The sequence below is a fragment of the Lissotriton helveticus genome, chromosome 1_1, assembly GCF_964261635.1.
Source record: "Lissotriton helveticus chromosome 1_1, aLisHel1.1, whole genome shotgun sequence".
NCBI classification, from domain to species: Eukaryota; Metazoa; Chordata; class Amphibia; order Caudata; family Salamandridae; genus Lissotriton; species Lissotriton helveticus.
Window position 1 is genome coordinate 1,651,511,637 of NC_136057.1, and position 13,934 is coordinate 1,651,525,570.

Here is a 13,934-nt window from a genome sequence, read left to right on the forward strand (position 1 = left end):
ACTTATCGTTTAAATATGGCGCCACAGGATCAGGCAATGAGCACCAACTACTTGCTCCCCCCTCCTCCCTCTCCATGCATGCGTTTCCCTGTCATGTAGGACGTGGTTCAACCATGCCCGTGCCGGCACCAGGTTTACCATTTAACCAGCGCCAGTTAGGGTATCTGGTCCTTCCAGGCGATTAGGCGTATGGGTTGGGGTAGGTGACGATACCAACTGCAGAGAGAACTGAGTACAGTATGCCGAGCGGACAGGCTAGATCCGTACGGTCCGTTTTCCTTTTTTAATACTGAGCCTCTCATTACTCATTCCTGCAGATCTCATACCACAAGCTAGATGCAAGAGCCTGCACTGACCTAAGAGCCACAATCCTTCAAAAAGAAGGGTAAGCAACAAATCACTCAAATATAAGGATGTGTGGTAATATAAAATAAGTCCATTAGAGCAGAGGTGTAGATGAAGAAGATGATATTTATTGAAGATGGTAGATATAGTCCTTAGATCATAAAGTGAAGCCCCACCAGGAGCAGCTCCCTAGGTGCTCAGCCCATACTCTCAACTGACACTCTCAGGCATCCCAACATGTGACCTCACCACTCATACCAACATTTTACAACATCCACTCTGGCTGAGCAGCAAGGACCATGAACTAGGAAAGATGCATTGCATAGAATATAAGATACAACACATCTTCCCCCTTATGAATAACAATTGAATGATACATCAAGAAGTAAATGTTATAATCATATCAATAACAATTACATTAAAAAATCAATAAATAGGCATATCAATTATATTGGTAACAATTACATAAAGAAGCTACAAAACACCATGAAGGAAGATAGAAAGGCACACAAAACATTAAATGAAGATATGCCATAAATCCTATGGATGAAATGCTAAAGAACCCTACAGTGATAAAGGAGAAATTGTAAGATGAGAGTGACACAAACCTACAGTAATAAAAGAGAAGACATCGCAGAGAAGAAGCAAATGAAAGTGACACAAGACACACACCTCTTCCATTTTTCAGGGCACAAAGAAAAAAAGTAGAACACACATCTTGCCCTTTTTCAGGGCACAATGGGAAATAAGTCGAAAGGATGCAAAGTGCATACAGCAAAAGAACGAAAAGCAGAAACAACGTTCAGAGTCACCATCACACCAGTGGGCCAGACTTGTATGAAGATAAGCTGAGAATAAATTATAAAAAGGTGAAAACAACAATCAGAAAATACAAGAAATACTCCTAGCAATAAAAACAAACAGGATCTCAAGAGGAGAGGGTGAAAGGAACACCCGCTAGGAGTATAGACAACAGAAAATTTGAGGGAGACCTCAAATGTCAGACCCACAGAAGACTTTTGTGCAAAAATTGAAAACTGTGGCTGACTAAATTCATAAAGTAATTTCAGAGAAAATTCCAAGTAAAGAATCTTACAATGTAAACATATAAAGTCAAACTATAGTGCACTAAAAAGATGTAAGTAACATATTCAGTAATGTAAGTGACGAGTCCACATAAAGTAACATGTTAAGATGGCAAGTCACATAGCCAATAGGCTCTAACATCAAACACACTTCAATTCAGATAAAGGATCCCTTAATAAAACGTTAAAACAAAATTAATGTAAATAAAACTGAAAATGCAAGGTGACAATTAAAGTCACATAGCCAATAGGCTATAACATCAAACACACTTCAATTCAGAAAAAGGATCCCTAAAAAAACTTTCAAGCAAAGCAACTATATGCTAAGTAATGTAAAATAAACAGAAAAGTAGGTGATAAATAAATTCACATGGTCACAAGACCATTAAAACTCATATGTGTCTGAAAAGCTTGGAGGCAGTGTATAGTAATGAAAAACAAAAACAGGAAGCATCGCATAAGAAGCAACTATGAAGTTGAACCTGAAGGGAATTACACACTTAAAGCATTTGAGCAGAAAAACAACAATATAAAAGATGCACTGTGTGAGAAGTTGGCCTGATGTATGATGTTCACTATTCTAGTGATCACCTTGTATCAGTCCAAACAACCCTTATGGTGGTGGTTGTAAGTCAACCTTATAGACTAGCTATCCTAGGGGTAGCATAGACCTAAGCAGTCTTAGGCTTAACTCAAGAGGGCATGTGAAGCCAGCTGTTTTACCATATGCAATCCTGTAATATCAAATGAAAGGACACCAAACAAGTTATATATTATACAAATATATGTATTTATTACTAGAATAATCCTCTGTACTCTTTATGAGTGCAGAGGCACAAGCGTTTAAACAAAAGCACAGTTAAACATACAAAAGTTGCACAATTATGAATAGGCCCGGTGGCCACTCAAACCATATATTAAATAAGTGGTATAAGAACCGCTTTACGAACAGTGGTAAGGCCTAGGGCCTTGGGAATCGCTGGGACTACACTGGACTAACAGTAGTTAGGACGGGAGTAGCCCGCGGGATTCGGGTGCAACGCTAAAAGCCCACGCATGCACCAATGCAAAGTCAATGGTGCGTAAAAGTTATAAAGTTACTGCTTTGGAAGTCTTCCGACTGGACTAGAACTTAGCCACTTAAAACTAGGACACTAGAGGTGTAAACCACTACAGGAGCACCGGTGTTTGATCGTTACCTCACCCACAGGAAGCGGGTGCATAGGTGCCATATGTGTGTCGGGTTTCGTCGTGTAGATCTATGGAGCCTGGAGATGAAGATGCTGCAGGCGGCCAGGAGAGAAGAGTCCGGTTGGATCCAAGGGTGGATCGAAGATGGAGAGTACCTGAAAGCAGAGGGGACAGAGTCTGGGTCACTAGCCAGTGACCAGGATGGAACCAGGAAGGAACCAGGCGATGTCGGGCGCAATCAGGTGGTTGTCGAGAAGCTTGTCTCCACTGCCACGTGGACTCTGGGGCATCGAGGATGACCAGGAGTGGATCACGAGCTGTCCCACGAAGGCTCTCACTGTCAGCGGTGTCGGCTTCCGGATCAGAGTTAACAGGCCTTGGCAAATGCAACCCACGCAGGATTTGAAGATTGCTTCTTACTCGGACCAGCAAGGTCAGAGAGGTTACTCCTTTTCAGGGGAGCGAGGGCCAGTCTTGAGCAACCAGACTAGCAGAGTAGTTTCAAAGATTTGTCATCGTAGTGACCACTATCCAACGGGCAAGTGACCGGACAGACGCGTCGAGCAGGAAAATGCAAAAGGGCCCCACGCAGCACTCGGTGAGTGTGGAGGGATGATCTTCGGTGCACGAGCTGCTCAGTCTGGGGCTTCTCAAACCCCAATGCACAGCTTTGAGGGTGCCTCGGGAGCTGCACTGTCAGCACTTTGCAGTCTTTTCAAGATGGCCGGTCCCACGTCTCACGTCGCCTCCACGGGTCTCAGCTTTGCTGTGGCTGTGGATCGGGCTGTTGGATGTCTGGGAATCCAGTTCTTGTCGATCTCTATTGCTCGAGCTCCGGATGGAGCTGCAACAAAGCAAGCTGTTGGGCGCTGGATGGTGGCTGTTTGCACAGGGTGGTCACTCTTTGACCACAAGGGAGATTCTTCAGTCTTCCACGTCGAGTGGGATGTCGAAGGGTCCAGAGTTCTGTATCAAAGTTTCAGTCAGGATTATCTAAAGTCTATGGGCACAGCTCCTACCTTCATTCCAAATCAAGGGGCTGGATATCCTGCTAGGTCCCTCCTGTGGGTGGGACCCAGGAAGGGGGTGGTTACAGCCCTTTCCCTTTGTCCAGTTTCGCGCCAGAGCTGGGGCTGGAGTGCCCCAGGACCGGTTTGAACTGGGCTATGCATTGGACACCTTGTGTGCCCCAGGCAGTGTCTAGCCTCACTCGCCCTGCCTGCCTCAATCCACTATCTCCTGTCTGGGGTGGTGTAACACCTCCCTGTGACAGGATACCATTTGTCCAAGCCTCCCCAGCCAAGTTTCGGTCAGCAGCAGGAGGCCAGACTTGTGCCTGTGGCAGCAGCATCCATTTTGTGATGCTGAGGCTCTGGTTAGTTTTAACCGCATTTACAGTTACCCACATGGCTTAGCCCTCTAGAAGGGTGGAATGCTACCCCTGTCTCCAGAACTGGCGTGGGGGTAGTATTCCAAAGTGTATGACACCTTACACGACATGTTTTGATAAAGTCAAACCAAAGTTAGCAATAACCGCGAGGATTATAATACACTTAAGAGTATATGGTATGGCAATATCCCAGAACAGCTATAAGGACATGGTTCCGAAAGCTGCAGACAGGCTCAGCTCATGCTATAGCACCATCTCACATAAAACCAAGCACTCTGCCTCCAGGATTGTTAAGGCCTGCCATAGGAGTGACTTCTAGGTATATATTATTATTATTATTATTATTAAGCGTTCTTATATAGCACTCGATTACCCATAGGCATCTCGGCGCTTGCCTTGGGAACCCGTCCTGGCTTTTCCCTGTGAGATACCCGTACTGGGCATCCCCAAGGTGAAAGCCAGGCATCCCGCCGCGGGGGGGGCGTAGTGGAGATTAAGCAAGCTAATGCCCAGAGCTGCAGAGTGTGAACCCGTGACTCGAGTAGGCACCGAAACGAGAATTATCGAGTCCGTGAATATTTGGGCTCAAGACCCTGCCGCGTCGGGAATTGAACCCTGGTCCCGGGTCTGACCTCTGCTTCAGGGTCTGCCTCCTCTAACCAGTGAGCCACACTTCTCCACTATGTGCCCAGATATAGGTTTAAATATAGGTATACTATATCTAAGCAAGGGGTGATAACACGACCTTGCCCCAGCTGAGTGATCAGCCAGTTGTGTCAGTTTGGATGGCCAGCCAGGGGTGGCAAAAGATATGCTGCAGCCCCTGGTAGGCCTTGGATGCACCTATGCCCTGGGTACCAATAGTACACTGTACAGGGGCTGATAAGGTGACCCAATATCCAATTAGTTATGCACCTAGGGTACATGGAGTCCATTTTAAAGAGAGAGCAGATAGCCTGGGCCCTGATTAGTAGGGTCCCAGGCCAACTAAGTCGAAAACCAGCTAAACACAAGGCAAAAAATCTGGGGTAACCATAGTCAGGTATCCACCCTCCTACACACTGTCTCAAGAAAACTGTAAAAAATAAATAAAGTAAACACCGCTGTCGAAAGCATTTGGAGTGTGGAACATGTGAGCCGAATACCAAGAAAAACAGTACCTTATTGGCAGATGACCAAAGCACAAGTCTTGGTGTTGCATTACACTTGAATAAATTTACTGGCAGGCAAGAAAAACATGGATGGAATAACATCACCAAATATGCAGCTGGAGCATGTATGTCCACGGTTAGGGGTGATCACTGGGTTTCAGGTAATGCCTTAAAGTTCCTCAAAATGTGAACTGGAGGAGTACCGATGCCAAAAGTGTAAAGAGTGCCAGGGATCACAAAAACACATTAAAACATACTGCAAAAGATCACAACAATGTTCCATTGTGTAGCTTCCCAAAATAAAACTGCACCAGGCAGGAACAAGACAGCATGTTAGCCCTCAGGTCGAGAACCGTCCTTGCCAATATAGGAGGCAGGTAAACACTGAAATTGATTTGAAGTGAAACGGACAAATTTGCACATTAATTAAAGCAAAGGCACACCGCTGGGTTTGTAGCTCCTCAGTTAAAAGAGGAAAGGAACGGCTCTGCAGCGGTAGTAGATGAGACGGACATCAGGGCACGCAGTAGGGAGGAACATCGAATTGCTGAGGGCCCATAGAAGAAGGCAATAGAAACTGCACCTTAGCAGATCGTTGCTCTGGAAAACTATACTTTGTGGACCAGCAGCCAGATTCATCATTGAAAAATGGGCTCGCAAAGGGCCAGATTCTCAGAATCTGGCCCTTTGCGAGCGCAATTTTTGCATTTGGGATTCATCATCCCAGATGCAAAAATCGCTAATTGCGAAATCGCATATTTGCGAGGAATTGCATTTAAGGAATCTCTATTTGAGATTCCTTAAATGTAATTCATTAACCATTTATTATTTGCGAATTCGCTATTTCTGGCCGCTATTTACCGCGAAGTCTGACTTCGTGGTAAATAGCGAAAACTTAGAAAAATGCTCTTTAGTGCATTTTTCTAAGTGGTATGTTACACACACACATGTCCTTTGGACATGTGTGTGCGCAACATCAGGCTAAATTTACATTTCAGGGGTGCTACAGGGTGTCCTTTGGACGCCCCTGGCACCCTTGAAATCGCATCCTTATTTGCGATTAGCAATTTGCTAATCGCAAAAAGGAACATGTAGAAATCGCAATTATTTTTGCGATTTCTACATGAATCCCGTTTTGCGAGTCTTTAATATCGATTCCTTAATAATCGCTATTAAGGACTCGCAAAACGGGAGATTGATGAATCTAGGTGCAGAGGTCCCCTAAAGTAGCAGAACAGGTCGGCTGCGCCAAAGAGCAGGAGGACATCCTCCCGCAAGGGGTGGTAGTGTCCCAAGGCAGATTTGAGCAGGCAGGAAAAGGTGTAGTAAAGATTGAAATTAAAGGAAACAAGGCAGTTTAAAGTAACAAATGGCAGGAACTGACAGGAAAGTGTTGTGAGTGACCGGTGGAAGGTCACTGGTGGGGCTCGCAGGATGCCTGTATGCCTTCAAAATGGAATTCATACCTTGTAGTTCAAGAATTTTCATATTTTATTAGTTCATCAGGAGGCACATGTGGATTCTTCAGATCGTCGCCAAGTGTGGTAATATAAAATAGGTCCATTAGAGCTGAGGTGTAGATGAAGAAGATGGTATTTATTGAAGATGGTAGATATAGTCCTTAGGTCATAATGTGAAGCCCCACCAGGAGCAGTTCCCTTGCTGCTCAGCCCATACTCTCAGGCATACCAACATTCTGTGACCTCACCACTCATACCAACATTCTACAACATCCACACTGACTGAGCAGCAAGGACCATGAACTAGGAAAGACGCATTGCATAGAATATAAGATACAACAATATGTATGAGTGCGCTCTTATTATCTACAACTCTCGTTGTGTGTTTGTTAGTCTTGTGCACTTGTGGACCTACTATATATTTTTAAACAGCACATGAACACATGTCCCTCACTCTAGATTTCGGAATGAAAAGCACCTGAATTAAACAGTTACTTGCCTGCCATTCCACCTTGAGCTTAGTGATCCTTGTACAGGGAGAATGCTTTTTTACACCTTTCAGATCAATACCGACAGAGCCTCCACTGTTCCCTGTGCTGGATTTTTGCTCACTGACTCTTGAGGGGGCATGCCAATGGTTCCTATTCCTTTGGCAAAGAACTATGCCTTGAGTTGTATCTACAGGGGCAGGTTGCGGAGGAGTGTGAAAATCTTCTGTACCTAATCACTTAGTTGTCAGTGACTGCCTACGAATAACTGTAGTAGCAGCAGCATTTTTCCTGCGCAATGCTACTAAACGGAGTCTGCTTCTGACATGTAAAGCCTCACTTCCATGTCTGCCATCAGAGGCAAGAATTCTCAGCTCTAAAAGTGTACACTCTTGTATCAATATGAAGGTCGAGTGTGTACTTTACCAGGGTTCCAATTTCTGTACTTGTACAGTCATTTGTTTCGGTTTTGCCACATGATTTCTATTTGAGGCCAGTGTACAAAAACATATAAATGTGCGTTCGGTACTGTTTAGCTTTATGCTCATGGGATCCCTTTGTCGTTGGACTCTATGATTCACACAATATTTTTTTTGTTAATAGATATTTTTATACATCAAAATTTGGCGTTAAGGTCACTTTCTTTCACACAGGCAGTACCCTTGCATTCAGGACACCTAAAGGAACAAGGCTGAGGGTCAACCATTGGCAAGACTTTGTTCCAGTGTGAGGGGAAACTGGAGGGAATTGCAGCGTCGGCAGCACCATTAGAGTGGAGGAGCGCCTCCCCTCTGCCACCACCAGTAAAGAAATAGATAATAAAACGGGGTTTAAACTCGTTTTATTATTGTTTTCTTTCAATCCCATGGACCTGCCCCCAAGGACTCTGACGAGTCTAGGGGGCAAGACCAGGGGATGACACTGCTGGTGGGGGAGTAGTGGCCATTTCCTTCACTGCGCATGAGGTGTTGGCCGGCCGTCTCAGGCCAGCCAAACCCCTCATGCACAGTGAAGCTTTCTCCAGCATCACCTGCGTTGCTGGGGCTGGAGAGAGCAAGCACAGGCTCCCAGTATGCCATGGAGCGCAAGTTGCCGACGCTCAGGACAATCCTGAAGCTGCTCTCATGCAAGGATTGGCCGCAGGGCTTGAGAACACACCCAGAAGCAAGAAGAGCAGATGTGCAGGAGACAGCAGCGGCAGCAGCATTAAGGTAAGTTTAAGTTTATTTTTTATTTGTACTCTAACCCCCCCCCCCCCCCCCCCCCCCCCACATTGGCAGGGGACAGGCCGCTACTGGGGAATTAACATGTTTTGAGAAAAAAAAAATACTACAAATCTGAAAAACATAATGTTAAGTGCATTGTCCCACCTCACCTGTCAGAGATCTGGCACGCAGGGTCTGAAATCTTATGATGCCTGTGTGATGAAAATATATAGTTGTTTTAAGTTTTCATGAAGAGAAGTGTTGATACCTGCAACCAAAGGATAGCCTAAAGCGGCATTTTACTTGAAGTTGTGTAACATTCTCTTGTATTTCTCTTCTATCTCTTCTTTCTTGTATTTCTATACTACTCCTTTACTTCGTTGCTTTCCAACTGCACTGTACCCGTTTTATTGCCTGTGGTTACCCTAAACCAGCGGTCTTCAATCTGTGGGGCGCGACCCCCAGGGGGGCCGTGGCGTCATGGGAAGGGGGTCGCGCATTCCCCAGCCTTATTGTCTGCACGCAAGGATTGTTGAATGGCATCAGCTCGAGGCCGTTGTCCCAGACAGAGCCTCGCACTGGGCGCTGCTCTGAGAAGCAAACTTATTGTGCACACTCCTCACCAGCTGATGAAGGGGGGTGGGTCTTGCTGTGGGGGGTCAAGTACCAGCTTAATTGAGCCCAGCACGCCTGTTAATGTACTGTGTCCACAAAGGAAAATGCGAGCGGGGCTTGGGGGTTGGAGGGGGCCGTTCGCTCTGAGGTGAAAATCGAATGGAAGTCACAGGCCTGCACCACCCAGCCACAAGGTTTGTTTGCCATTTGTTATTGTTCCTGTAGCATTTGAAGGCATGGATTGCTATGATGTCATCAGAACGCCTGGATGCCATTCCCTCTCATGCATCCTGTATTTAAAATATCTGCTCCTCGTCGACTTTTTTTGGGTTCTCCAGATACTTTCGAAAACACTATGAGTACCAATGTCTCCATTTTGGAGAAGACAACAAAGAGCATGTATATGTGTATAATTGTGATGACAACATTTATTCTTGGTAAAACTACTTCCAAACCAACAATACACTTTTATTTGAGTGAAGAAAAAGGCATTTGCAAGACAAAATTCTCTTGCATCATTAGATGAGTGTTTATTTGCCCGTGCAACTTACATTTCTTATTTTGGAAGCTTTTAGTCGATTGTACCTGTTAGAAAACTGCTTCACAACGGTTCTTAGTTTGAGTGGTACATTCCTTCATTTTTTGGCTTATCTTTTTCGATGGTGGATATTGGCAATGGAAATGTGCTTACAGTCAGTGGTAATTTTACCTTCCAGAGTGGATTTTTGCAGGGAGTGAGTTTCCTTTTTCTGTAATACGCGTTGTTTTATTCTAGTGGCAATCATCAATTGCAGCTGACGGTATTTGCTTTGCATTTTTCCTGTAAAGGGAAGTAGCCCTCTTGTAGTAATGGCGCCTTCTGCACAACTTAGCCTGCATATAATCCCAGATCCTCCATTTGCAAAAGAGCTGTGTGTTCCTGGACACATTTTTATCTACCTGCGCCACGATTGTTCTATCTACTAGTATTGGAAGCACTTACAAACAGGACAGGATTGCACTAAAAAATTATTGACATTTGCCTCAGGAAAGCACAGCAGGTGCTAAATAAAGGGGTGCGGGGCTATTAAAAAGTAGTGAAGCACTTTTTGCATAGCTGATCCGGCAAGGCCTTTTTTGGGTGACGTTTGCCTTTGCTGGTTTTAGCGAGATATTCATGTAGGTATCTATTTGCAGACAAGGGCATCAAGAGTTCAGGGTTCTAATCCTCATTTGCCAAATTGAGCACACTGTGCGACCCTGCTCTCATCACCCAGACTCAATGTGCATCGATGTATTTAAAGGTACAGAGCGAATGCGCTTAGAAGTCTGCTAGTCTAAACCCAGCACCAAGCTGCGTTTAGAGTGCACAATTTGTTCAAGAAAGCAACAGGGCCCAGAAAGCAGACCCTTGGCAGTTAACTACGAGACTCGTATTGTCTGCTCATTGTTACCACTGAGAGATGAAGGATGGGTGGATGGATGAATGATGGATGGATGGATGGATGGGTAAAAAGATGGGTGGATGGATGTATGGAAGGGAGGAGGAAAGGGTGGATTGATGAAGGATGGATGTATGGATGGGAGGATGAAAGGGTGGATGATGAAGGATGGATGGGAGGATGAAAGGGTGGATGGATGTATGAATGGATAAAAGGTTGCATGGATGAATGATGGATGGATGAGTGAAAAGGTGGGTGGATGGATGAAAGGGTGGGTGGATGTATGGATGAAAGGGTGGATGGATGTATGAAAGGGTGGATGGATAAAGGATGGATGTATGGATGGGAGGATGGATGGGAGGATGAAAGGGTGGATGGATGGGAGGATGAAAGGGTGGATGGATAAAAGGTTGCATGGATGGATGATGGATGGATTAGTGAAAAGGTGGGTGGATGAATGATGGGTGGATGGATGGAAGGATGAAAGGGTGGATGGATGTGTGAAAGTGTGGGTGGATGAATGATGGAGGGATGTGATGAGGTCTAACAGGCGCATTTATGGTTGTCAAAAGTTGATGATGAGGAGTACCAGTTTCTAGAAACTTTTGTCGGAAGGGGGTCCTTACGCCTAAAAAGGTTTTACAAGGGGGTCTCGGCATAAAAAAGTTTGAAGACCTCTGCCCTAAACCCATAGAAACCCCTTATATATCTGGTACCCCATATTGCTGAGACACAGAACCACTATTAAATAATATTGTAATTACCTGATTATCTAAATGTACTGTTTGTCGGTTTTTAATTGATTTTAGAGCATTTTATCTGATAGTTTTAACTTTATATTTTAACTGCTTGAGACCTAACTGCGATATCTTATGTATTTAATGTTGCTTTTTATTTCTGTTTGTCGTGGAATTCCTCGAATATTGTTCTTTATTGAATTTTTGTATTGCTTTTATGGCCGTAAGGCCGATAATAAAGCTTTTTTGACTGACTGACTGACTATTAAAAGGGTCAATCCAAGGCAGGGACATATTCCTGATCGAGGGAACCTGGAGGAAATTAACATTTTTGGGGGGAAAATGTATAAAAGTCCTGGAAACGCTATGTTCAGAACCCCGCGATGCCTCTTTGCATAAAAAGATGCACTCCTGTTTTTAATCGCAGCTCTGAGGAAGTCGTGGTACCAGAGTCCTTCCTTTTTTAATGACGCTCGACTAGCAGACACTGTATCGGGTGCGCATACAGTAAAATGACAGTGTTAAGTTTCTTATAATTGGGTGTTGTAAGAGCCCTGACCTGTTGTGGTTGGCTGGGGTTGACGACACAAAGCGCCGTCGATCTCTGTGACTGGTTACTGTGTACTCTGCTTCTCAACGCCATTGGTTGAATCAAGTGCATAGGCCTCGCCCACTTTTTTGTCACATCTGAGCTGTGGGTAGGTTGAGCTAGAGTAGATTCGACAGTAGGTGTCTGGTGCTCGCAAGAGTCATTGTTATCAATCCGGTAAGTAATCGCTCATGTATTAATTGGGTATGGAACGCTGCATGCAAAAATATAGCTTGATAGAATACAGCCGTTTAGCTGTGCGCATGCGCAACATGCATCATAGTTTCTTTAAGGTGGCTCTTAAAGGGATATTGCCCTAATACCTACGATTGTCATTCAATCTATAGCTTCAGAGTTTTTCCCCTAACGCACGTTGCATTTATCCATGCAGGTATAGCATAAAAATGATAGCATACAAAATAAAAACCTGTTGGTTAACTGGCTAAAGGTGACACACTTGGCTGTAGTCTACTTGTCAGCCAAGGCCAGGGTGTGGTAACTATTAAAAGTTTATCACAGCGCAGGGTCGACATCTGATTGAGTGCTCAAAGGAGGCACAGTGAACCCTGAGCGTGTCATGCAAACTCTCATTCCTGCCTCATAATGCATATATGCCAACTCGCGTTTCGGATGAAATCTCCCGATTAAATTGAAAGAACTAGTTTTTTTTTTAATTCGTTGTCTCTCCCAAAATAAAAGTGATCTTAAAATCAAGTAAAGGCTAACTCAGTTCTGCTCATTGCATATTCCAAATATTATCATGTCAGAATTTTCCGATGCTTTTATTATGTGCTTGAGTACCTATCCAATTCATGCTTTTATTTTCTTTGCATTTTGGTACTCGTAGTTTTAGTTTATTAGATTTATGCTCAGAACTGCACATACTATAATGACAGGATAACAATTGGACTTTTCATGGGTCTGGGAAACGCGAGTGCTCTTGACATATACATAGCCAGCACTGAGTTTGCTCCACAAGGAGAACATGAAAGTGGAGGGCTCTCCTTTAAAAGAAAATGGTGAAAACATTCTCAGTTCCATGATCCACATGAGTGCGTTGACGTGTATCCCCGTGAAGCTGAGTTATTGAGGTGAGTTGACAAGTATGCATCTGGGATATTGTCGACTCTTTCTGAGTGTAAACAGAGACCATAAATACCAGTCCTATCTTGGTTTACCTCAACTGGGCGAACCGATCTAAGACTATGGTCAGTCCAAAGATAAAAGCCAATGCTAGTGATGCGATTACTGGTGACATGGATGAAGCCAGATGTCGAAGTGTGACAAAAGAAATGTAGAATATCTATAACGGGACCTAGGTGGGGCAGACGGCAGTTCTGGAAGGAAGACGGACTTCTGCAGAACAGTTTGATGCTTCTTGGGTTTGCATAAGCACCTATATATCGTTAGATTTCAAAGATCATCATGGAATATTCAATCAATGAGACACCGGCCTTTATTTTCAGAAACTCTTCCTTTTAGCTGGTTAGAAGGTTGCCTTTAATTTTTTCACAATTCTTGAGACACCATACAATGCAAAACAGCCCCTTCTTTGCGAGATCACCGTAAAATTATTTTAAAATGTGCAATTCCATTCTACAAAGTTCACTGGGATATTGTGAAGAGTGGGTTTGCATCCAGTGCCTTGACGTCCGAAATGGGATTTTGGTGGAATAATTTAATTAAAAGTCTTCACACTTTCTGGAATTCTTTTGCGTTCTGTATTTTCTCTTTTTTTATAGAGCAATTTCGGGTTCTAATGAGACAGTTTTTCCTTTATATTATGATTTCATGTATGTCAACAATAAAGTAAAAAAAAGAAACATTCACAAAAAGTGCATATTTTTGCTTACATTGTAAGACTCATTCGGTGGGGGCAATACTGCATTGAAAATTAAGTTACCCTGTGTTGGAGAAAACAAAAGTAAACTTCAGTAGAATGCTCAGGTAGACAATCCCTCGTTATCATTGCCAGGTTGTGTACTTGTTTATTATCATTTGTATGTTTGTTTGAACTTTCTACTGTGTACTGTCCTTTTAAAAAATTAAAATATTGTCCTTTTGTCTAGAATGATGATAATTATGATTCTGCGCAGTTCTATTGATACCATTTCTTTTAGATTGGCTTTGAAAATCTGCTCTTGGAAACGCTGGATTCAGGAGGTGACTTGCATTGCTCCAAAGTACTACCAAATGCAGCTGTTTTATTTGGTTTTCTGTTTGAGCGTACAGGAGACATATTGCGGGGTCGCCATAG

At 43.8% G+C, this 13,934-nt stretch overlaps 1 protein-coding gene across 1 annotated transcript in view; it reads left to right on the forward strand.

Annotated features, from left to right (window-relative positions):
* The first annotated feature begins 11,773 nt into the window (after nucleotides 1–11,773).
* The window catches only part of HIGD1C (HIG1 hypoxia inducible domain family member 1C), a 40,837-nt gene continuing 38,676 nt past the window's right edge, over nucleotides 11,774–13,934 (forward strand). Inside the window, exon 1 of the mRNA XM_078688842.1 lies at nucleotides 11,774–11,854. The gene's annotated coding sequence lies outside the window, so the exon portion shown is untranslated. The remainder of the gene's footprint in view (nucleotides 11,855–13,934) is intronic.